Source organism: Mus musculus, chromosome 9 (genome assembly GCF_000001635.26).
Source record: "Mus musculus strain C57BL/6J chromosome 9, GRCm38.p6 C57BL/6J".
Taxonomy (NCBI): Eukaryota; Metazoa; Chordata; class Mammalia; order Rodentia; family Muridae; genus Mus; species Mus musculus.
Window position 1 is genome coordinate 120229644 of NC_000075.6, and position 23039 is coordinate 120252682.

General features: G+C 46.6%; 1 long non-coding RNA gene across 1 annotated transcript in view; it reads left to right on the forward strand.

Moving 5' to 3' along the window:
• The window catches only part of Gm38642, a 42450-nt gene that overhangs the window by 15051 nt on the left and 4360 nt on the right, over window positions 1-23039 (forward strand). Inside the window, exon 2 of the long non-coding RNA XR_871360.1 lies at window positions 7000-7143. This is a non-coding gene — a long non-coding RNA (predicted gene, 38642). The remainder of the gene's footprint in view (window positions 1-6999; window positions 7144-23039) is intronic.

Below are 23039 nucleotides of genomic sequence, written 5' to 3' on the forward strand. Positions count from 1 at the left end.
ACAGGGTTTCTCTGTGTAGCCCTGGCTGTCCTGGAACTCACTCTGTAGACCAGGCTGGCCTCGAACTCAGAGATCCGCCTGCTCCTGCCTCCCAAGTGCTGGGATTAAAGGCGTGCGCCACCACTGCCCTGTGTCCCTGTATTTCTTATCTAGACAGCTGGAGCAATACAACAAGAACCTCTTCATGCTGTTATTTCCAAGTCAGACTTAAGCAATGCTGAGGGTGAATTTGTCAGGATATGATGTTTATTTAAGAATTATGTTTTTACCAGGGCTATACAGAGAAACCCTGTCTCAAAAACAAAAACAAAAACAAAAAACAAACAAACAAACAAAAGGATTTATGTTTTTAGCTGGGGGGGGGGCAGCAAATAAAGAGCAGATAAAGAAGAATAAAATATGTGATAAGAAAAGAAATACTACAAAGAGATTTAAGAGAGAATATCCAAAGTATTTGGGACTTTAAAATGAATTCTTTTTAATTAAAATTATTTTTATTTATGTGTGTGTGTACCTGCTTGGCTGTGTGTGCATCACTACATGCAGGTTCCCATGGAAGTCAGAAGAGGGCATCAGATTCCCTGGAATTGGAGCTTACAGGGGCCTGAGCTGCCTGACATGGATGCTGGAAATCAAATCCAGGTCCTCTGTAAGAGCAGCCGGTGCTCTCACCCACTGAGCCAGCCCCTATTTATTTGTTTTTCAAGATGAAGTCTCACTTGATAAACCAGGCTGGCTTGAGGCTCAGCATGTAGCCTAGGCTAACCTCAAACTCACAGCTGTACTCCTGCCTCAGTATCCCAACTGTTGGGATTATAAGTGTGAATCAGCAAGTCCAGCTAAATGCTTGAAACATTTCTCCTGTAAAAGAGCAAATGAATGACTATATAAAGCCAGAGCTAAGCCTCGGTGTCTCCAGATGTTTAAACAGATTAAAAAAAAAAAAAGACGACCTTAAACTTAATTATCCCTCTGGAAACCCACTATCTCCTTGGAATCCTGCATCCCTGCCATGGCTGACAAACTCTCCATATATAGACCTGCTTGCCATAGGCTGGTGCTCTCAGCTGCAGCCACAGCCGCAGCCGCACCACCTGTGCAAGCACAGCTAAAGTCTCTGCCGAGACAAATGACCTCTTCAGTGGGATGCAAAGCACCAGGCTTTAGATTCTAAGACAGCACTAGGTGCTATTTCTGGAAGCGGCAGGCTCCTGACTTCATTAGGCATGTGAGCTGTGAGATGGGAAAAGGATTACATTGTATTTCAGCAAAGTGTCTCTTATAATGAGCAACTTTTTTTTAGAACTTTCTGTTTTCTATTGATTTCCCAGGTTCTTAAATTTTTCTTAAAAATACCTTAGTTGGGGCTGGAGAGTTGGCTCCAGGGTAAAGAGCACTAGCTGCCCTTACAGGGGACCTGGGTTTAGTTCCCAGTACCCACATGTAGTTCACAGAAGCCTGTGACTCCGGTTTTAGAGTGTCCAACGCCCTCTTCTGGCTAAGGTATAGCATATGTATGTTGTGCGCGTGCGCGCGTGCGCGCGCACACACACACACACACACACACACACACACACACACGAGAAAATACTCACACACATAAAATAAAAACAAAATTTACAAAGACAACCTGACTGAAGTGAGATGGGGCTCAGCGGTTAACACTGTTGTCAGTAAGACTGGTGACCTGAGTTTGATCTCGGAATTTACAGGAGAAAACCAATTCCCAAAAATTGTCCTTTGGCCTCTATACCCCTCATGCATCCACAGAAAACCAAACAAAGTAATAATAAATTCAAAAATACCTGCACTGGAGGAAAACCACAGATATACATGTGCGCATGCATACACACAGAGAATTTATTTCTTCTGGAATGATCCCAATGTGCATTTTGATGAGGGGCTGGTAAGTTCTCATGTGAGCTACAGGACGCTGAATAGCATTGGATTTCTTCATGGAGGTGACTTTTTCCTCTTTGAAATGGGTTTTTATTCAGAGAACAAATTTACCTTTTCTACCAGACCCAGCCTTGGATTTACCTAATGCCCCACAGCCAGCACGGCTCCCAACCAAGGGATCTGCTTCATGGAGAAGAACAGCATTTACTTCTTGGCCTGGGGGTCCCCTAGACTGGCCAAATGCCCCAGCATGGCCAAGGAGCTGGTTTAAAATCCCCAAAGGTCTGTGTGTTGCCCTTGGGAACGTTGTAGCATCAGTTAGCATTAGTTGATACTCCGAGGACCCAGGGATGGACAGCTGCCAGTTAGCATCAGCTGATACACTGAAGACCAAGGGATGGGTAGCTGTCAGTTCTCTTCATGGTTATATTTCACAGAAACCCACTGACAAAGCTCTTTTCCTCAGTCCTCAACCCTGACTGTTTTGACATAAAGGCCTTTGTTGTTAGGGACAGAACACATGAGAGATGAGCCCATTAAACTGAAGACAGAGGCTGGCCGGGCTTAGTTCTTTATGTCTTTGGCACACGAGGCAAAGGGAGAATCACTGCTTGGGGTAAAGGAGACTCACAGTGAGGGGAAATGAGGCTTTTGCTGTGAGATGGTTTGGAGGCATTCTGCGGAGACTAATTTCCGGGTTTCCTTGAGATCTCCTGTTTGGTGACTCAGGTTTTCCCATCACCCGTGTTTGCCAATTTATATGAATTAAATTTCCTTTAAGTACTTGGAGTGATTCCATCAGACTTCGGTTGATGACGTGTGGGCTCATGGATTAGTGACTGCAGGGGTCCTTTTAAGGTGGGATTCTAAGTTGGAGTTGTCATCAGTCTGAGCACTGTTTCAGAGGTATCACAGTTAAAGGGTACAAAATGGGATGTCCACCCCTTGGTAAACTCTGCTTTCTTCATGGTAAAACTTCTGCACATCAGCTGCCCTTTGGAGCCCTAAATATCAAACAACCCAAGGCCAGCCTGGCTTCAATGGGAGGGCCATGCCCAGTTCAAGCTAATGGCATCTGCACAGATGTGTGTAGCTTCCTGGAGTTGTCCTTGAAGAGGCCACCCTTCCCCATTCTTTCCTCCCAGTGCTTGGAATGTGGACCTAAATACTGGAACTCCAGCAGACTTTTCAGGTTGCTGCTAAGATCACAGAGGAGGGCTCTTTAAGGGGCCTTGGTCTCTGACAGACAGCATCCTCACAGCTCAAAGGCCGCTGATCCATCAGCAGTGGAAGCCAGGTGATCTTGTCTAGAGATATCAACACTTCAGCCAGAGAACACACAAAGGCCCAACATAAAGGATACAATTTACGTATTTATAATTAGCATGCCTTTCTATTGGTTACTTTATTATTTAAGGACATTCTTTGTTTCTGGAGACAAATTTTGGGTTATATATAGTCTTTATCTTATCTTTTTTTTTTTTTTTTTTTAAGATAGAGTCTCACCATGTTACCCAGTCCGGCTCTGAACTTGTCTATCCTCCTACACCAGCCTGTCCTTGCTGAGGACTTCCCCAGCATTAGCTGGTGAGCCACCCACAAGCATCTAGAAACCCCAGCAGCAAGCCTATGCTGGAAGTTTGCTCTAAGTTGTAACTTCAGCTGAACCTGCTGATGAGTCATAGGTCCGTTCTCTCTCTGTCTTCTCTCAGCCTTAATTCGGTTTGAAGTCAAATAATACCATTGCATAGACTTCAGATCCCAGAGAGGACTCTTCCTGTCTCCTTCCCAGGGCATGCTCTGTAGCCACTAGTGTTTTGCATGAGACAGACAGGCAGTGTGGTGGCTAGCCTTTGCTGTCAACCTGCAGGGATTTAGAATCACCATAGGAGATATCTGTGCGCGTCTGTGAGGGATTCCCTAGGTCAGGTTGGAAGACCCACCCTAAGTATGCTCTGAGATCCTGGACTGAGTAAAAGGGAGAGAGCAGAGCACCAGCGTACATCTCTCTCTGCTTCCTGAATGCAGACTCAGTGTGACCAGTTGCCCCAAACTCTCACCACAGGCTCCTCCCGCCATAACAGACTGCTCCCTGCCGCTGTGAACCTGGAGTCACCGGTCCTTCTTCTGCTTGCTTTTAGCAGGAGTTTAGCACAGCGATGAGAGCGGTAACTAACACACAGGGATGAAGCAGGAGTCCGGGCTCCTGTGTGACCGTCTCCCGTGCTCAGTTGGGAGCAATGCTCCCGCAGTGATGAACTCTTGCCTTCCTAGGATGATGCTGGGGCGCCTGGGGCGAGGCTGTGGATCCTGTTGACTAGACCCTGCTAGCTCTGCATCCAAACCGCCAACAAATCCCCCATATATCCTTCAGCTCACAGACTCGCCCCACTCCAGTGTGGCCGGGTCCAGTGTGCCTTGGATCCTGTGGTCACAGTTTACTCTTTCTCGGTTGTCACCCTCAGAAGCTTCGGGCTTTCCCTGGTTAGCTAAGCGGTTACCCGGTAACCACTCACTCTCAGCCCTTCAGAGCTTGTGGACACGCACGCATAATCTGTTTTGTTTGACCAATTTCCCATTCCTTTTAATTCTTTTTAAGAATTAACGAACTCTTTTTTAAAAATAATTTAAATCTCATTTTAACCAGGTGTGTGTGTGGGATGTGTGTGTGTGTGTGTGTGTGTGTGTGTGTGTGTGTGTGTGTGTGTGGCGGTGGTGGGGGAGGGGGTAGTATGCTTGGATTCAGCCTGCCATGCTATCCTGGTTCAGCCTTTTCAGATTTTGAGAATCTGAGGTGAGTTACAGAAAAGACATGATATTTAAAATTCTGTCCTCAAACACAGCCCTGAAGAGAACAGAGCACTTTCCACGGTTTCCCTGCCCAGCCTAGCATCTCTCCCTGGTGTGCTGGAGAGATTGCCAAGGCTGGCAGTGCCCTACTTCTTGGTGCTGGGTACCAGGCTAAATCTGATCCACCCCAGGCCCTAGCCCCCAGGAGTGGGGCTTTCCGCCATTGTGGACTTTCTTGTTTCAGTCAGACAATAAAAGGGCTTTGCTATGTGTGCAGTGAGTATTGTTGACATCATCTTTCAGTTAGCTAGAGATCTGTCACTTCTTGAGAGAGAGAGAGAGAGAGAGAGAGAGAGAGAGAGAGAGAGAGAGAGAGAGAGATCAAGCGAGCTTGGGCCCATTTTTGACTACAACCTTTCTTAAACATTTGATTCTATTTTCTTTTCTTATTTTTTTTTTAAAAAGATTTTTATTTATTTATTTTATGCTTGAGGTCTCTATCTGCATGTATGCCTGCATGCCAGAAGAGGGCATCAGATCCCATTACAGATGGTTGTGAGCCACCATGTGGTTGCTGGGAGTTGAACTGAGGACCCGTGGAAGAGCAGTCAGTGCTCTTACCCACTGAGCCACCTCTCCAACCCCAATGACTCTATTTTCAATTCAGTTAATTCTACTTTTTCTCTTCTTTTATTTGTCTCTCCTTTCTTCCTTTCCCCTCCTCTCTCTTACCTCCCCTTTCTCTCCTCTTCCCCCTTGTCTCTCTTCTATCCTCCCTTCCTCTCCATTATTTATTGTTTTCAGTGCTAGGTACCAGAGTGTCACACAGGCCAGACAAAGGCTAGTCAAGTCCAAACACCTGATTTTCTGTTTGCAAAGGGTTAGTCCAAGCATGACCACTTGGGGTGCAGGCACTGTAACCACAGAAGCGGCCCCCAGAGGGCACCACTGGAATATTTACATTTAATGGGCAAAGTGGACATTTTTTTTTTTTTTTTTTTTTTTGAGACAGGGTTTCTCTGTGTAGCCCTGGCTGTCCTGGAACTCACTTTGTAGACCAGGTTGGCCTCGAACTCAGAAACCCGCCTGCCTCTGCCTCCCGAGTGCTGGGAAGATATTTTTCTTACGAGTTTTAGAAAATCTTACAAACCAGCAAACATTTAAATCTTTTATGTTGGTAATCAAATTCAATCAAAGAAAGGAATAAGGGAAACACCTACTGAGCGGCAAGATAGCTGGTCTGTTTTAATTTTGAACCAATCCGTGCATCAATTCGACAAATATTAAGTAGCTGCTATACATCACAGCTTCAGCAGGGGCTGGTGATTCGGTAATAGCCATGTGCTCATGTATGTTTCCTAAATGCCCTTTGTCCAAATTCATTCAGCTGGCTCACATGTGACACCTGGAGCCTTACAATCATTGGCTAAGGAGAGAAGAGGAACCATTCTTGTTAATAAAGGAACCAAAAGAGTTCCTTTGAACAAATCCTGTGAGGAAGGCTCAGGTCTTTAGACACATCCAGTAAACGCAGTTTTAGATGAAATTCCACTTTTTTCTACTTAGATTCTACTGGATAAAAATTTGAGGTTAAACCTCATTTATTTTAAGGAAAAGCATCTGTTCTTTAGTTATTCCAACTGACATCACATGGCACCACCATTCCCCCAGACCTAGAAGTCATGAATTCACTCACCGCATGGCAGCAGTGGTACAAACTGGCCATTCCTTCTCCCTCAGAGTGCTCACACCCTGCGATGTGCTGGAGAAATGATTTCAATGTCAAATTCCAACATCTCCCTTTTATCTGAAGTCTTATGCAGCAGACAAGGCAGTGGGTAAGAAGACAGATCATGCTGAGGTGCCAGGACTTTGCATTTAATTTTTCTCCCATTATTGTAACCTAGAGTGATCACAAAGAATGGGGAATCTAGGCCCTGTTGGACTTGCTGACGGTTTAACAGGTGGAAGCAGCTTCACTGCAGGTGACTAGGATTTGTCTCCCACACTAGCAGGGGCATGATTTTGCCAGCAGCAGATAGTTGGATTCTGGGGACTCTGGAGAAAGTATAAATGGGAGAGCCCTGAGAAGGTGCTCCAAGGTGACTGTTGCTCCCCCTACTGCTCCTGGTTGCTGTTGTTGCAGTTTGTCAAGTGGTGATGAACAAAAAGACAAGAAGAAGAAGTTGAAGATATCCTGGTGACAAAGATTGGACTTGCCCCAAGAACCCAACATCCCTAGTCACCAGGAAGTAGCCTGAAGAGATATATGCCCCCTTCCCCTTCTAACCTTCTTTATCTCCTTCCTAGGGATTGTTATGCCAAGGTCGTGGAGTCCCCAGAGACCACCAGAGACCACCAGAAGTCCAACTCATATGCAAAAGCAAAGAGTCTTTATTCAAGCTCATGCTCAGACCCTCTGGTCTCTCCAGTGGACTGAAAGGTCCTGAGCAGGTAAAACCTTGCCTATTTATTATAGTTTCAGCAGGGGGAGGGGCTTTCCAACTTGGCAGTTACATGATTGGTTAACATTTGAGAAATTACAGCTTGGTGCATTCTTATTGGCTAGCAATGACTTCAGGATGGTTATGCACACTTGTGGCTAACTCGAGCAATGTATTTTGAGACATCTGGAGCATTAGTTATTTTCCTCCTAAGAGCTGATTGACTGTCACCAAGGATGGAGTAGTTGTTATTAGGAAAGTTGTGGCTGTTGCTAGTGGGTGTCTTTGTTTCCTGGAGCAAGTTGTGGTTTTTTCCATTTCCCGAATTCAGCCTGAGGAGAAGCTCAACATAAGATGGAATCTGGATACAGAATGGAGTTTGTAATGTTAGGCTGGGCCCTTCGGTGTTGGGGAGTTAGAAGGGACTAGGGTGAAAGGGACTAGGGTAGAGTAAAGGTTGGAAGGGTAGAGATATAAAAACCTGACAAGGCAGCCCTTCTTAAAATAGCACCGACACGTGAGCATGTGGTACATGTGGTCAAGGAGTCTGCTGCACCCGAAAGGGAGGTGTGCTCGAGCAGGAACATGAGTTCATCCTTGTCAGGACAATGATAGGGGCCATTCGTTCCTGTGTAGCTTCCAATCCTTCTATCAATGTTGAACCCTCAGTCCTAGTACAAAGCCAACTGCAAGTGTAGAAGGGGGAGGGGAGAGACGAGAAGGGGAGGGGAAAGATAGGAGAGGAGCAATAGAGAGAGGAGGAGGAGATGAGGTAGACAGAGGGGGGGGAGGAGAAGAGATGAGGATAGAGAGAAGAGATGGGAATAGAAGGAGAGAGAGGAGATGGAAGACAGGTGGAAATGGGAAAAAGGAGAGGGAGAGAAAGAGAAAAAGAGGAAGAGAAGAGGAGAGATGTGGTATAGAAAGAGAGAAGAGGAGATGGGGGAGAGTGGGAGAGAAGGGAAAATGCAGATGATGGAGAGAAGAAAGTAGGAAAGAGAGGCAAGAAAAGGAGAGGAGAGGCTTGACTTGAGTTAGATGCTCATCTTGGAATAAGTTGTTGTGAACAGAGGATGGATGGATGGATGGATGGGTGGATGGATGGGTGGATGGGTGGATGGGTGGATGGGTGGATGGATGGATGGATGGATGGGTGGGTGGATGGGTGGATGGGTGGATGGGTGGATGGGTGGATGGATGGATGGATGGATGGATGGGTGGATGGGTGGATGGGTGGATAGATGGATGGATGGGTGGATGGATGGATGGATGGATGGATGGATGGGTGGATGGGTGGATGGATGGATGGATGGGTGGATGGATGGATGGATGGATGGATGGATGGATGGATGGATGGATGGATGGATGGATGGATGGATGGATGGATGGATAGATGGATGGATGGATGGATGGATGGATGGATGGATGGATGGATGGATGGATGGATGGATGGATGGATGGGTGGGTGGATGGATGGATGGATGGATGGGTGGATGGATGGATGGATGGATGGATGGGTGGATGGATGGGTGGATGGGTGGATGGATGGATGGATGGATGGGTGGATGGATGGATGGATGGGTGGATGGATGGGTGGATGGATGGATGGATGGATGGATGGATGGATAGGAACTGGTGGCAAAGGTGTAGGAGGATGTCTTAGGGTTTTACTGCTGTGAGTGGACACCATGACCAAGGCAATTCTTATAAGGACAACATTTAATTGAGGTTGGCTTACAGGTTCAGAGGTTCGTCCATTATCATCAAAGCAGGAACATGGCAGCAACCAGGCAGGCATGGTACAGGAGGAGCTGAGAGTTCTACATCTTCACCTGAAGGCTGCTAGCAGAAGACTAGCTTCTAGGCAGTTAGGGTGAGGGTCTTAATGCCCATGCCCACAGTGATACACCTACTCCAGCAGGGCTACACCTTCAAATGGTGTTATTCTCTAGGCTGAGCATATACAAACCACCACAGAGGAGTTAACACAAGGAAGGCCACACTTGAAGACCATAGGCTCTGATGGAGAAGCAGGTGCCCACAGTGGTCCTTGTCACTAAGGAACCAGTCCCTTCTGGCTTTGACTACTGTTTGACTTAGATGGGAAAACACTTTAAGTTTCCTTTCTGTGCCTGAGAAATCCTTCAAGCATGGATACTATTTAAAAACCACACCAAGACATCTCTGGAACCATTGCAGAGAGTACATGGTCACTGCGTCAAATGGCACCAACCATTGCTGATTCCTGGTGTTCTGAAACATCCAACATCAGCAAAGCTCAGCACAGCTACTGGCAAAAGCTGAATTTTTCTATAACCCCATGAGAAGTCTCATTTCTCATGTCCTTAAGTTCTCAGTTTGATATCTCAGAGCGAGCACCAACAGAGTCCAGGTTTATTTTTGATCACCTCATCTCTAGAAAGAAGCTGATTTCAAGAGAAATGTGGTTAGAAATGACTGAATTTAGCACCTTTGAGTTATCAATGGCAAACAGCAGAACCTACATCCTGCAGGAGAAAGGGGCTCAAGTATAACACAGAATTTGGCTCTTGGAGCCCCAAAAACTGTAATATAAAACTCCAGAGAGGCATAAGAACTCTGAGTAGCTGATTTGCCCAAAGGATTTTTTGTCCAGTTTGGAAGAATAGATTCGTGTTTTAATTAACAATAGTAAATTTTAAAACATTTTCATTTCCAATTCAAAATTAAATTACACTGGTTTAATTTTTATTTCCAAAGATTAGAATTCTTCTCAAGGATTATTATAAAACTTTTTTTTTTCAGAAGCAATTTTGGTTAAGGTTCAGAATAATTTTAAGTATGGCTTTCCAAATGAGTGTGTCTCCATATGAACAACAAAGCCAAGGATACACATTTCTGGGCCTCAGGAGACCTCACCAGGCTTCTTATGTCAAGTCTTTCCCTGCTCACCACCTCTCTACCTCCTTTCCCCTCCCTCTCTTCTTCATTTTCTCCTCCCTTCCTCCCTCCTTCCCTCACCTTCCCTCTTCCTTCTTTCCTCTCCTTCTCCTCATTCTCCTCCCTCCCTCCCTCCCTCCCTCCCTCCCTCCCTCCCTCCCTCTGTTTCTTGCCTTCCTCCATTTATCCCTCTCCTTCCCTCTCCTCCCTCTCTCATGCTTCATCAGGTCTTTTGTCACAGTACTGAGAAAAGTAATTAGTTCACATATATACATCCACATAGCACTTTTACTGTATGTAATAGATGTCAAACTGCCACTGCATGTGACAATACACTCAGTGGCTTGAAATACAATACCCATATATCAGCTCACAGTTCTATAGGCCAGGTGTCTGCTTCGCTGTGACCGTGTTGTCCGCGAAGCACGTTGCAAAGCTGATGTTAGGATGGCAGGAAGCTGAATTATTTCTTAGAGGCTTGGAGGTGCAGGAGTCAGAGTCCAGGCCACGTGGCTATACAGAGTTTGCTTCCTCAGCTCGTGACTGTGGGATACATGCTCCCTGTCCTTGCTAGTTGCTGGTTATGGTGGGAACCCTCAGCTCCTAGGGTCCATTCCTTGCCATGTGGCCCTCACCATCTTCACAGCCTTTCTCTCCAATCACAGAATCCCTGTCATGCCTTGAGTCTTTTGATTTCTCATACCCAGATTCAGAGAACTCATGTGATTGGTCAGATCTCTCACATTCCCACAATTCCTGAGAACTATATAAAGTGTGAATACCAGGAAGGGAGGAATCTTGGGGATTGTAATGGCTAGTTTACTTAGGAAGAGGGTCTCTGGGAACAGAGGGCTTGTCTACATTTGGTTGGCCCATGGACATGTCTATGGGGAAATTGCCCTAAGTTAATTAATATGGGAAGCCCACTGTGGGCGGCGCTGTTCTCTAGGCGGGGAATCCTGAGTTGTGTAAGAATGGAGAAAATGAGCTGATTACCAGCAAGCAAGTGAACATGCATCTATTCCTCCCTGCTCTTGACTGTGGGTGTAATGTAAGCAGCTGGTTCAAGCCCATCTTCACCATGGACCTGGAATTGTAAGCTGGAATGAGTCCCTTTCTCCCCTAAGCTGGTTTTTGTCACTGTATTTTATCTCAGCAATGGAAACATAACTAGGATAAAAGTCATTTCAAAACCGTTTCCACTGTAATGTCCATCTGTCTCGGCAGCTTAGATAGCCATGTAGCCAGCAAGACACACAGAATGTTTATTCCTGGACTAGGTGTGTGTTCAAACATGTCTCTTGGAAATCAACAGATCCCAGTTTAAGCCAGCAGCCTTCACAAGTCAGAGAGTGGGACAGCCTTATTCCTGTTTCCTTGGACACTCCCTCCCTCATGTTGACATTTTTGTGCACAGAGCCACCTCTAAGGACACAGGACGGTGCAGCATAGAGTGACGGGTGTGCAGAGACAGGGGTACTGAGTGGCGGTGGGCAGAGGCAGGGGAGCTGCCAAACTATAAGCAGTCACTGGGAGGGACAGAGAGTGCACAGGACCACACTTTGGAGCCACTAGAACTGCTGCCAGGCACAGGGAGGGCAGAGGGGAACCCGGTCTCTTGAGATAAGCAAATAGGTTTCTACTGCCTTCACTTTTGGGGTTTCTACTTACACTAGACAACATTTTCAAAATATTTGGACAGACGTAGAATGAATGCATTTGGCAGACATATGTTGCCAGTTGATGGCAGACTCTGCCATCACTGTGAGGCTGGGCGAGCCTGGCTCTCAGGGCAGGAATACTGGGCACATCACCATATTCTCAACAGAGGAAGACTTGTTCTGTAAATAACATAAAAAGTGACTGTCCCACTACTAAATGAGCCAGCATTCATTTCTTCACCTGGAACTTGAATATGGACAATCATGATAGTCACCTTAGGGGTCAAGGTGACCCGAACCTAGAGTCACCTCAGAAGAGGGAACCTCAACTGGAAAAATTGCCTAGTCAAGACTGGCTTTGGCATGTCTGTGGGGCATCTTATTAACTGGTCCTCGATATAGGAGGGCACAGGCCCCTGTGGGAGAGAGCCAGAGCCAGAGATAGAGCTGGAGCCAGGGACAGGGACAGAGATAGAGACAAAGAGAGGCAAAGGCAGAAAGAGCCAGAGCCAGAGCCAGGGACAGGGACAAACAGAGACAGAGGCAGAGACAGTGACAGTGACAGTGACAGAGCCAGAGTCAGGGATAGAGCCAGAGCCAAAGAAAGCCAGAGGCAGAGGCAGAGGCAGAGGCAGAGGCAGAGGCAGAGGCAGAGGCAGAGGCAGAGGCAGAGGCAGAGGCAGAGGCAGAGGCAGAGGCAGAGGCAGAGGCAGAGATACACACAGAAAGAGATGGACAGACAGAGACAGAGGGATGAGGGAGAGAGGAAGAGAGGAAGAGAGGGAGAGAGGATTCTGTGTATTAATATAAGCTATTAAGATGGACTCAGAGTGGGGAATAGAGCAGATGGTCCATGGAGTGACTTAAGGGACCAAGCCAGAGGATAGCTTGGTGAAGTGTCTCCAATTCCACCTGGCTGGAGTAAGTGTTCTTGTCTGCCTTTTCCATCTGCCCGGAGAACAAGTGTCACATGAAACAATGTTTCCACCAGGCACCCTGATGCTCCTCTTTCTCATTCTCCCCTTCCCTGTCTCCCTCCCTGTGCTTACAATCTTTATCTTTAAGCCAAAGAACCCATACCCGTAGTATTTTGTCTAGAGGAATAGGACTTGAGAAGGGAAGAGGTTCCAAATCCTTGCTTTGGACAGGAGGTGCCATCAAGATGACATAGATGCGTTGTCCTTGCCTCATTTACTCTCAGCTCATGCTGGAAACTGCTGTCCCAGAAAAGAGCCCAGAGAGCAGCTGGAATTCTCTCAGAGCAGCAGCAGAGGCATGAATGAGCCCCCTGGGGGAACGTGAAGTCAGCGACTTGTGGCTGACTCCCCCTGTACTGTAACCTCTGCTTCCTAGAACCCCTGCATCCCAGGGTCTCCCACCTAAGGAAGACTGGACCACTAGTAGCACATAGTAGGTTAGCATACACAACTGTATTTGTTTCTTTCACACCTGCATCTTTTTTCATTGTCAGTATAGCAGTTCACGCTGCCTTTGGTCTGTTATAGTTTAGGAGTGATTTCTAGAATCTTCTAGTCCTTCACATACTGTAATTACCTCAGGTCTATCCGATAATCCAAAGTTCTAGAAATACCACATTTTCTTTTTCCTCTTCATGAGTGTATATGCAAGTTCATGTGTGTGTGTGTGAGTGTATGTTCATGTATGTTTGCGTAGTTCATAGGTGTGTGTACATTCATATATGCATGTGCAGTTCACATGTGTATGCCTGTGCATATTCATGTGTGTGTGCATATACTTATGTGTGTGTGTACACATTCATATGTGTGTGCACATTCATATGTGTGTGCGCATTCATGTATGTGTACACGTTCATGTGTGTGTGTGCATGTGTGTAGACCAGAGTTGGATGTCTTCACTGATTACCCTCTACCTTATGATTGAGATTGGATCTCTCACTTGAACACAGAAATCCCTGTTTCAGCTAGTCTGGCCAGCCAGCTAGCTTGGGAGGATCCTGTCCTTCCCTCCCGAGCACTGACTGTGCAGTTGGGCCACTTAAGCCTGCCACGGTACTGTGTAGGAGCTGGATATGTGCACTCAGGTGCCCAGGCTCACACAACGCTTTATTACCCGAGCCATCTCCCCAACCCACGGAAAGATTTTTTGCTAGATCTGAGCAAGCAAAGGATTCATTTTTGAACATCCAACTGTTTTAAAGACTGAGATATGGAGAACAATGATCCAGCAGGGAGCCTGTTAATCCAGGCATCTATTCAGGCTTGGGAGAAGCCCAGGCTTTGTAGGCAAGCACACCTGAAGTCTGCAGAGAGACACATCTGTTCTCATGGAAACCCCTTTGCTGGAGACGCTTCCTCAGCAATGTGGTGAGGAGGCCACAGAAGCTCGTCCGTCACCGCTATGCATCTGTGTAAGCCACGGGGAGACCAGCAAGGCTGGAATCCATTGTCTGGCTTAACCCAGAGACTGAGAGACTCAAGACCTTTGCAGAACCTCAAACTGGAGGGGCAGAGAAGTCGGTGTGCTATCTGCGTCAAAGATACTTTGTATTGTATTGTATTGCATTGCATTGTATTGCATTGCATTGTATTGTATTGCATTGCATTGCATTGCATTGCATTGCATTGCATTGCATTGCATTGTATTGTATTGTATTGTATTGTATGTGCATAGTTGTTTTGCCTGCGGGTATATCTATTCATCAAGTGCATGCAGTGCCCACGGAGGCCAGAAGGGGGAGTTGGATCACCCAGAACTGGAGTCACAGGAAGTTGTGAGCTGCCATGTGGGTGCTGGAAATTGAACCAAGGTTTTCTGCAAGAGCAGCCAGTTCTCTTGATTGCTAAACCATCTCCCAGGCCCCTCAAATACTTTAAAACTGAATATTTTTCTTTGAAAATTTCATGCATGTGTTAATGTATCTTGATTATCTTTAACCCTCTCCAGTTCCTCTGACAGCTCAACATGTTTTCCTCCCAATTTCATGTCCTTTCTCTTTAGAATCTCCCTGTCTATACTAACTAGTTCTGTCCATATGCACGCAGGTGTGTGTAGCTGTCCAGCAGCCATGGAGAACTGGGTACCTAAAATGGGGGCTGGAAATGAAAAAGGACAGATGGGTGAGAGAAGGATGAAGCCAAGACAAAGGTTTTCTGATCAAGGCTCAGAGTTTAATTTTTAGCTCTGTGTTTATATAGGGAAAAACCCCACAGCCCCATCCTTTGTTTCAGCTGGACAATGTTGTAAAGCAAGCTCAGCAGGCAGAGTGCTCCTGCAGGAAACTGCAGGTACGGCAAGGCTGAAGATCTCCACCTAAGTCAAAAGATGTCCCCCTAGGTGGGCTAGGTTGAGGAAGACCGACTGTGGCAAACAATTAAAGTCTCTTTAGCTTCCTCAAGGCTGGGGGAAGGGCACAGGTGTGGGGCCATCCACGGCAGCATGGCAACCTACCAGTGACCACGCCCCTAAAAGACAAGTGACTATCTCTCCATTAGTGGCTGTCAACTGAATAAACAGCTCCTTAGCTAGGAGCGGGTTCTCAAAGGCCCCTTCCTTATCCATAATGGAATCTTAAATGACTTGATCACGTGCAGGTGACGCCAGGTGCCGTGTCCATCCATCAGGGATCCACAATATACGGTGGACCAGAACGTAAACATCTGTCACATGGGTCAGCATTTGGCTCTCCCTTTCTGTCAACATGCGCCCCCTTTTCAAGATTTGTACAGAAGTCCAGTGGAAGAGGAGAAACCTTCTAGCACCTGGCTCTTGCCGTTCACAATCTCTCCAACCCTCTCAGCACCTCACCCTCTATGTTTTTCCTTCTCAGCAAATTATGTGAGGATCCCAGCTATGTGACTGTGATTATCCTGAGGCTAGTGCATTTCTAGAGGAACAGCTACCACAGAAAAGCACGTTGGCTTGTTTCCAGCTGTTCTGAGCCCAAACATTGGCCCTTGTCTTCCGCTAGTCCTTGGGTGGGCAGAAAGGAGCAGGCATGATGAACAGCTTTCTCTAGCCCAAGATAATACCTGCCTGTCCCCAAACTGTGTAACTAATTTTATGTAAATTAAAATTCGACAGCTGCTTTGATACAGGAAAGATCATGGGCAAAGCTGGGCACAGGAGAACATGTTGGGAAGACTGAGGAGTGTGTTAGAACGTGGGAACCAGGCCGGTGTGGCAGGCTGGGAGGTCTCGTAAGAGAGCCGGGAGAAGTGGGCTCAAGTGGTGGCTCACCTGTTAAGAGCACCCACACTGGGTGGCTCATAGCTACCTCTAATCCAGCTCCAAGGCATCTAATGCCCTCTTGTGGCCTACTTCAGTAATTGCACTCATTGCATGCACACAGGCAGGTACACGTACACACATAAACACACTTAATTAAAAATAATTCTTTTGATCTTAGCCATTCTGACTGTTGTGAGGTAGAATCTCAAGGTTGTTTTGATTTGCATTTCCCTGATGACTAAGGATGTTGAACATTTTTTCAGGTGCTTCTCAGCCATTCGGTATTCCTTAGTTAAGAATTCTTTGTTTAGCTCTGTAGCACATTTTTTAATGGGGTTATTTGAATTTCTGGAGTCCAGCTTCTTGAGCTCTTTGTAATATATTGGATATTAATCCCCTATCAGATCTAGGATTGGTAAAAATCCTTTCCCAATCTGTTGGTGGCCTTTTTGTCTTATTGACAGTGTCTTTTGCTTTACAGAAGCTTTGCAGTTTTATGAGGTTCCATTTATCAATTCTTGATCTTATAGTACCAGCCATTGCTGTTCTGTTTAGGAATTTTTTCCCCTGTGCCCATATCGTTGAGGCTTTTCGATTTTGCTGAAGGGACCCTGGTATAGCTGTCTTATATGAGGCTATGCCAGTGCCTGGCAAATGCAGAAGTGGATGCTCACAGTCATCTATAAGATGGAACACAAGGCCCCCAATGGAGAAGCTAGAGAAAGCACCCAAGGAGCTGAAGGGGTCTGCAACCCTATAGGTGGAACAACAATATGAACTAACCAGTACCCCCAGAGCTCGTGTCTCTAGCTGCATATGTATCAGAAGATGGCCGACTAGTCGGCCATCACTGGGAAGAGAGGCCCTTGGTATTGCAAACTTTATATGCCCAGTACAGGGGAATGCCAGGGCCAAGAAGTGGGAGTGGGTGGGTAGGGAAGCAGGGCGGGGGGAGGGTATAGGGAACTTTCTGGATAGTATTTGAAATGTATATAAAGAAAATATCTAATAAAAAAGAAAAATAATAATAATTCTTTTTAAAAAATAAAACGAGTAGCTATCTGTGATGGGCCTCATGCCTGGGTGGCAGCTGTGGTTATTGGTGGTGCTCACCCTGGTGCTGGCACTGACCCTGGTGCCCATAGCTGGGTCACAGCAGGCACTGTGCCCTTCAGAGTGCCCCTCCCATGCCGGCTCACTGTAGCAATGAAGAGGAGAATCAGTTCATCTATTTAATGGCAGAGGGAGTAGTGTCTGATGTCAGTTTGGGAAAGGACTTTCATAAGAATAGCAGCCTCATACAGTCCCTTGACTGTGAAGGACTCCACCTAAGGCGTGGCCAAGATGTCCCTGGATTCTGCAGGCGTCACCCATGATTCTACAGGACTCATGGCCAAGGAGTTGGAGTCCCTGGGTGACATCTGTAGCAGGATGTCCAAAGCCAAACACCCTATTGTTGGCTACGTGGCCCACAGGACCCTTAAGGAGGATGGCAGCCCTAACCTGGACTCCAAGCCTGAAGATCAGCTCCATTTATCTGATCTGCAAGGTCTGGCACTTGGGTGAGGTGGGGAGACAGGTGTTACACATGCTGTGGAACAAGCTGCCGAAGCCTCGGGGCCCCTGCACTGAATAAAGCAATGCTTAACCCGGAAAAAGTAACAATAGACGAAGCTGAGGAAGACAGGCTTTGGCAGTGACCCTATCATTATCCCCCCTCATCCTTAATTACAGTTGATACATACTTGGCAGCCTTGGCCAAGTCTGCTGCCCTCCCCCCACCCGCACTTCAGAACTGCAGAGGTGACTCTGCCTGAAGCCTGTTGACAAGAGCTGGTGATATATTGCAATTAACATTTGTCATTTGTCTCCAGGTACAATCTGGGTGGCCTTGCTGGAGCAGACTTTACACACTTGTAGCTTCTTCATTATCTCTTGCACCTGGTGTAGTCTGCACCTGCCTGGAGTATCAAGAGACCTTCACCCGGTGCCCTCCGGTTCCCATGCCATCTGTTAATCTCTCTGTTTTTTTGTGACTCAGCTGAGGGCAGAGCAGAGGTCAGGTCTCCAAACACACTCTGCCCATTCCATCTTTAGTGCTCCATGGGGAGCACGGTTTAGAGTGAGCTTCTTTTTGACTTTGATAAGTCTCACCGAGCCCACTTACCTGGAGGTCCTGAGACTTCTTTTCTAGGAAGAAAGAAACTGACAGATAATAGAGGCAGTTGGCGAGCTCCTTAGACCTGTGCCTGAGTCAGGATTAGGGGGGCTAGAGCATAACCCCTGAGACCAGAGCAGTGAAATCCAGACCTGGATGCTACAGGGAAATGAGGCGTAGTTGGCTTTAATGGTCAACACAGCCTGGAGCCATCTGAGAAGGGAGCCTCAACTGAGGGAGTTCACAGGTCGAATTGGTAGCTAGTACATCTGTCCGGGATTGTCCTGATTGTTAACTGATGTAGGAAAGTTCAGTCCACCATGGGTGGCACCATTTCTAGTCAAGTGATCTGGACTGTATAAGAAAGCTTGCTAAGAGGGATCCTGGAGCAAGTGAGAGTCCAAGATCTTCCTTTCAAATGAATGCTTATCTAATCCTTAATTGTCAGTCTGTGTTAGTCTGTCCCACCGCAGGGCACTGTTGCTTGGAGAGGCGGAATACAGGGAAATTTGACTGTGACAGGCTGTAGGGTAGCACCAAGATTCTGTTCCAGGGATGGAAAAGTGCAGTCTGAGATGTGTGAAAGCTGGAGGTGGTTTGGGGGTCTCTGGGCCTTGGGCAGGGCCATGGGGTCCTCAGACTCTGGACATCCAGGTGCTGCTGAGAGTCTTGGGAGAGCTGAGAATGGAGTGGCGGCCAGCAGGCTGGGGACAGCAACTAGCCCGGGGCTGAGAGAAGTGGGAGCTCTGGCTTGTCCCAGTGGGTGATTGTCCTTAGCTTGGCAGAGGCAGACTTGGTGGCAGTTGTGGCTGGGAACACAGAGAGGAGAGGCCTTCTACTGGAGAATTAAGCTACGGCTCTAGGCGAATGCCTTCTCCATGGCTCCCCACGGAGGATCTTGATGAAAGAGACAGTCCACGGTTCTAAGCAGTTTATTAGTTGTTCATGGCTGAATATGGATGCACAATGTACCATACCCACCTCTCAGCATAGACCTGAGATTAAATACCTTTTGCAAGGAGGAATGTCTGGGAAGAGAAGCTTATTGGTTAAGCCCTCCGGGCCTCTACGTACCTCATTAGCATAGAGAGCTCTGCTGTGAGCCTATGTGACAGGGCAACTTTCTTTTATGTGAGGAACATGGCATTTGTTCCAGGCCAGGAGTCTGGCAGGGAGCTGGGAGTTGCCTAAGCCTCAGGTGTGTGCCCACCAAGTCTCCAGGTCTCAACCTGCTCTACCTTACCAAACTTCCTGGCACGGTTTTCCATCCCACACCTAATGATTTATGAACAATGGATACATAGAGAAGGGTAGAGAAATAAACCATGGAAGGAGAGCTGCAGGCTCTTATATGACCCAGGCTGGACTGATACCATTACCCACACTACCCTTCACTTGCTTCAACTTCATCTTTAATGAGTACTGGGATGGACCAGGTGCTGGGGATGGGATGTTTCCCTGTGGTGCGGAGTTCACAGTGATCTCTGATGCATAAGCAAGTGAGTGCCTATGGCATAGTACAAGACACCTTAGTCAGGACTTTATTGCCTTGATGAAACACCATGACCAAAAGGCAAGTTGGGGAGGAAAGAGTTTATTTGGCCTACATTTCCAGATAATAATCCATCATTGGAGGAAGCCAGGATAGGAACACAAGCAGGGATGGAACCCGGAGACAGGAACTAGTACAGAGGCCATGGAGGGGTGCTGCTTACAGACTTGCTTCCTGAGCTTACTCAGCCTGCTTCTTATAGAACCCAGAACCACCAGCCCAGGGATGGCACCACCCTCCATGGGCTGTGTCCTTCCCCATTAATCACTAATTGAGAAAATGCCCTACAGCTAGACTTCATGGAGGCATTTCTGCAATGGAGGCTCCTTCCTCTCTGATGACTTTAGCGTCTGTCAAGTAGACACAAAGCCAGCCAGCACAACACCATTACCAATGATGTCATACCTGTTCTTGGAAGCGGACTGATTCTTACCCATCATTCCCAGGCTTGGGTGTGCCACTTTATAAACTTCCAAGCCAACTGTTCTGAAGTAGTGCTCTCTGTAAATGTTCATTTCAGACTACAGCGATTGGGTGTGTTTTTCATTGTCTTTCATTTCTATCCCCAGGCCCTTCCATTACTCTCATAACCACATGGCCAATCTTCACTGACATCTTTTTTTTTCTTTTTTTTAAAGATGTATTTATTATATATATATATATATACCATTGCTATCTTCAGACACACCAGAAGAGGGCATCAGGTCCCATTACAGATGGTTGTGAACTACCATGTGGTTGCTGGGAATTGAACTCAGGACCTCTGGAAGAGCAGTCGGTGGTCTTAACCACTGAGCCATCTCTCCAGCCCCCTGACATCTCTTTCTAATATATTGACTCCCTAGCAGGACAGATTGAAATGCCCTTTAGACTTAAGGGCCCTCAATAAAATGTTATTATCTTCCTAGTACTAATTGGCTTAACCCATATAAAATACGTATGCACTTTCTTGTCCATTGGAAGATTTTCTCGCTGTCCTTAAGATTCCTTGTCAGCACTATAATGAGTTAAACAGAGTCCTTTGCTTTGCTGTCAATAGGTGACTTTCCCCTAATCTTGCCTGCAGGCTGATAAAAGCTACAGGCTAAAAACTGTGCCTTCTGGGGACTGACAGCACAGAAGGACAGTTCTGAGTGTTGGCAGCAAGGATTGCACCTGCTACTCTAATTACTGCTCTGCAAGGAGCATGCTCCCGGCTGCCTGCTTTCTGGAGATGCTAACCCACCTCTGTGAGTGGAGACCTGTCAGACTGAATGAAAAAGCATCAGGCAGCCTCCTAGCTCTCTTGTCACCCAGAAGTGGAAAACTTTCTTAAAAGTAGACAGGCAATCCCAGGTCTGGAAACACAAGAACTGGTTATGCCGAGAGAGTGTGACAGAGAGAAACATTGTTTCTGGCTGTAACGGTATTTGTTGACACTGTCTTTAGCGGACTCTTATTATTCACTATTGTTTGCTGGACTGGGAGCACTCTTTCTCTGAACTCTGTCTCCAGCCCTGGGTTTTTGAGACACATGCTTTCTCTGTATAGTGAGGCTGCCTTGGAAAATGTCATGTGGGGCTGATAGGCAGGTGCCACCAAGTCCAGCTAATGCTCTGATTTGAAGGTCATAAAAGAAAGCCCTTTGTATTAGTTTTCTGTTGCTGTAACAAAAATACCACAATCAAAAACAACTTAGGAAAGAAAATGTGTGTTTTGGCTTCTGAGTCCTGAGGGATTGCAGTGGGGAAGGCATAGCAACAGGTGACAGAAGCAGAAAGCTGGCTGCTCACATTCCTCCTCCACACACAAAGCAAAGAGCAAGGATAGGAAGTGTGGAAAAGCAATAAACCCTTAAGTCCCGCCCCCAGTGACACACTTCCTCCAGCAAGCCTCCATCTCCCAAAGGTTCTATAACCTCCCCAAACCATGCCAACAACTGGGAACCAAGTGTTCATATTCTTGAACCTGAGGTTCAATGATTAAAAATGACGTTTTTCGTTCAAACCACCACATCCTTTTCCTGTATTTGAGGGTACCTTTCATCCGCCATTGTGCAAGCTGGATTGTGGCACTCGATGCGGCCTTCATTGCACAGCAGGATCCATGAGAGACATGGCACAGGAAATCCTAATGCAAATGAGGATGTCCGAATATAAAATTTCCCCCATAGGCTTGTGGGCCTCCGTTGGTGGTACAGTTTGAGAAGGTGGTGGAATCTTTAGTAGGTGGAACCTTGTTGGAAGAAGTACATCACTGGGGATGGGTTGGGGTTTTATAGCCAGCCCACATTATTGGTTTAGTGTTTCCTGGGTGTAGGTGCATATGACCAGTCATGTCACAACCCTGCATGTCAAGTGCATGTCTGATGTCCTCTACCTGGATTGTCCTGAGATCCTTAAAAATGGAGAAGGCTGTAATCCAGGCTGTCTGGAAGAATGACCACAGGCATTACCAGCGCAGCCACGCTGACATTGTCTTCTGCTTGCAATTGAGCTTCACTGGGCCTTCTGCACCCACAGTGCCCCGCTCTCACCATCACAGCTTTCAGCGCCTGCCCTTGCAGGAGGCACTGCTACTCACGCTCAGCAGACTCTTGACTTAAATCTTCTTAAGGAAGCCACCTCAAGGTGACTGCATGTCCTCTCGAGTTTCACCTTTCTAGACTTCCAGTGTTCCACAGACTGTTTTCATCTTGGGGTATTAATCTCCCAGGTCCTGCTACACAGACCCAGGTCCTCATTATAAACCAGCGACAAATGGCACACTCACTCACTTCCATGTATTTATATCTTGACCAAATAATATCCTCTGTGTGTGTCTCTTCCATGATCTAAAACTTCCTTTTTGGGGGTGGAGAGGTGGCTCAGTGGTGAAGGACACTTGCTGCTCTCTCAGAGAACCCAGGTTCTGTTCCAGCACCCACCTATAACCAGCCCCCAGGGGACCGGACAGCTTCTTCAGGCCTCCAGGACCACCTGCGCATACGCACACACATTGGCTAAGTAATAAATCTTTAAAACTGAAATAAGACACTTTTCTTCAAGACTAAACATAAAACCTTAATTAAAATGTAGGAGGCAATAAAATAAAATTCTAATCCTTTTATATACTCAATGAAATGAAATTGAAAGATTTTTTTAATGGTTCTATCCAATCTTTAAAAAAATTTCATTATCTTCCCTAAAATAAATGATCTTGGGTAATGTTTCTCCTTTATGGAAGCTAAAATTTCCCAATAAAGTTATTATTCACTCAGTCAACATTAGAATAATCTAATCCACAAAGGAAAGGCTGCCTCTGCAGTGAATGTCTTGCTAAAAAACGCATGCCCCTCTGTGGGACACAATCACTACTTATTTCTGTTCCATTTAACTTCATACATCTCTGTCTCATCTCAACACGCACTATGGAATCAGGGAAATATT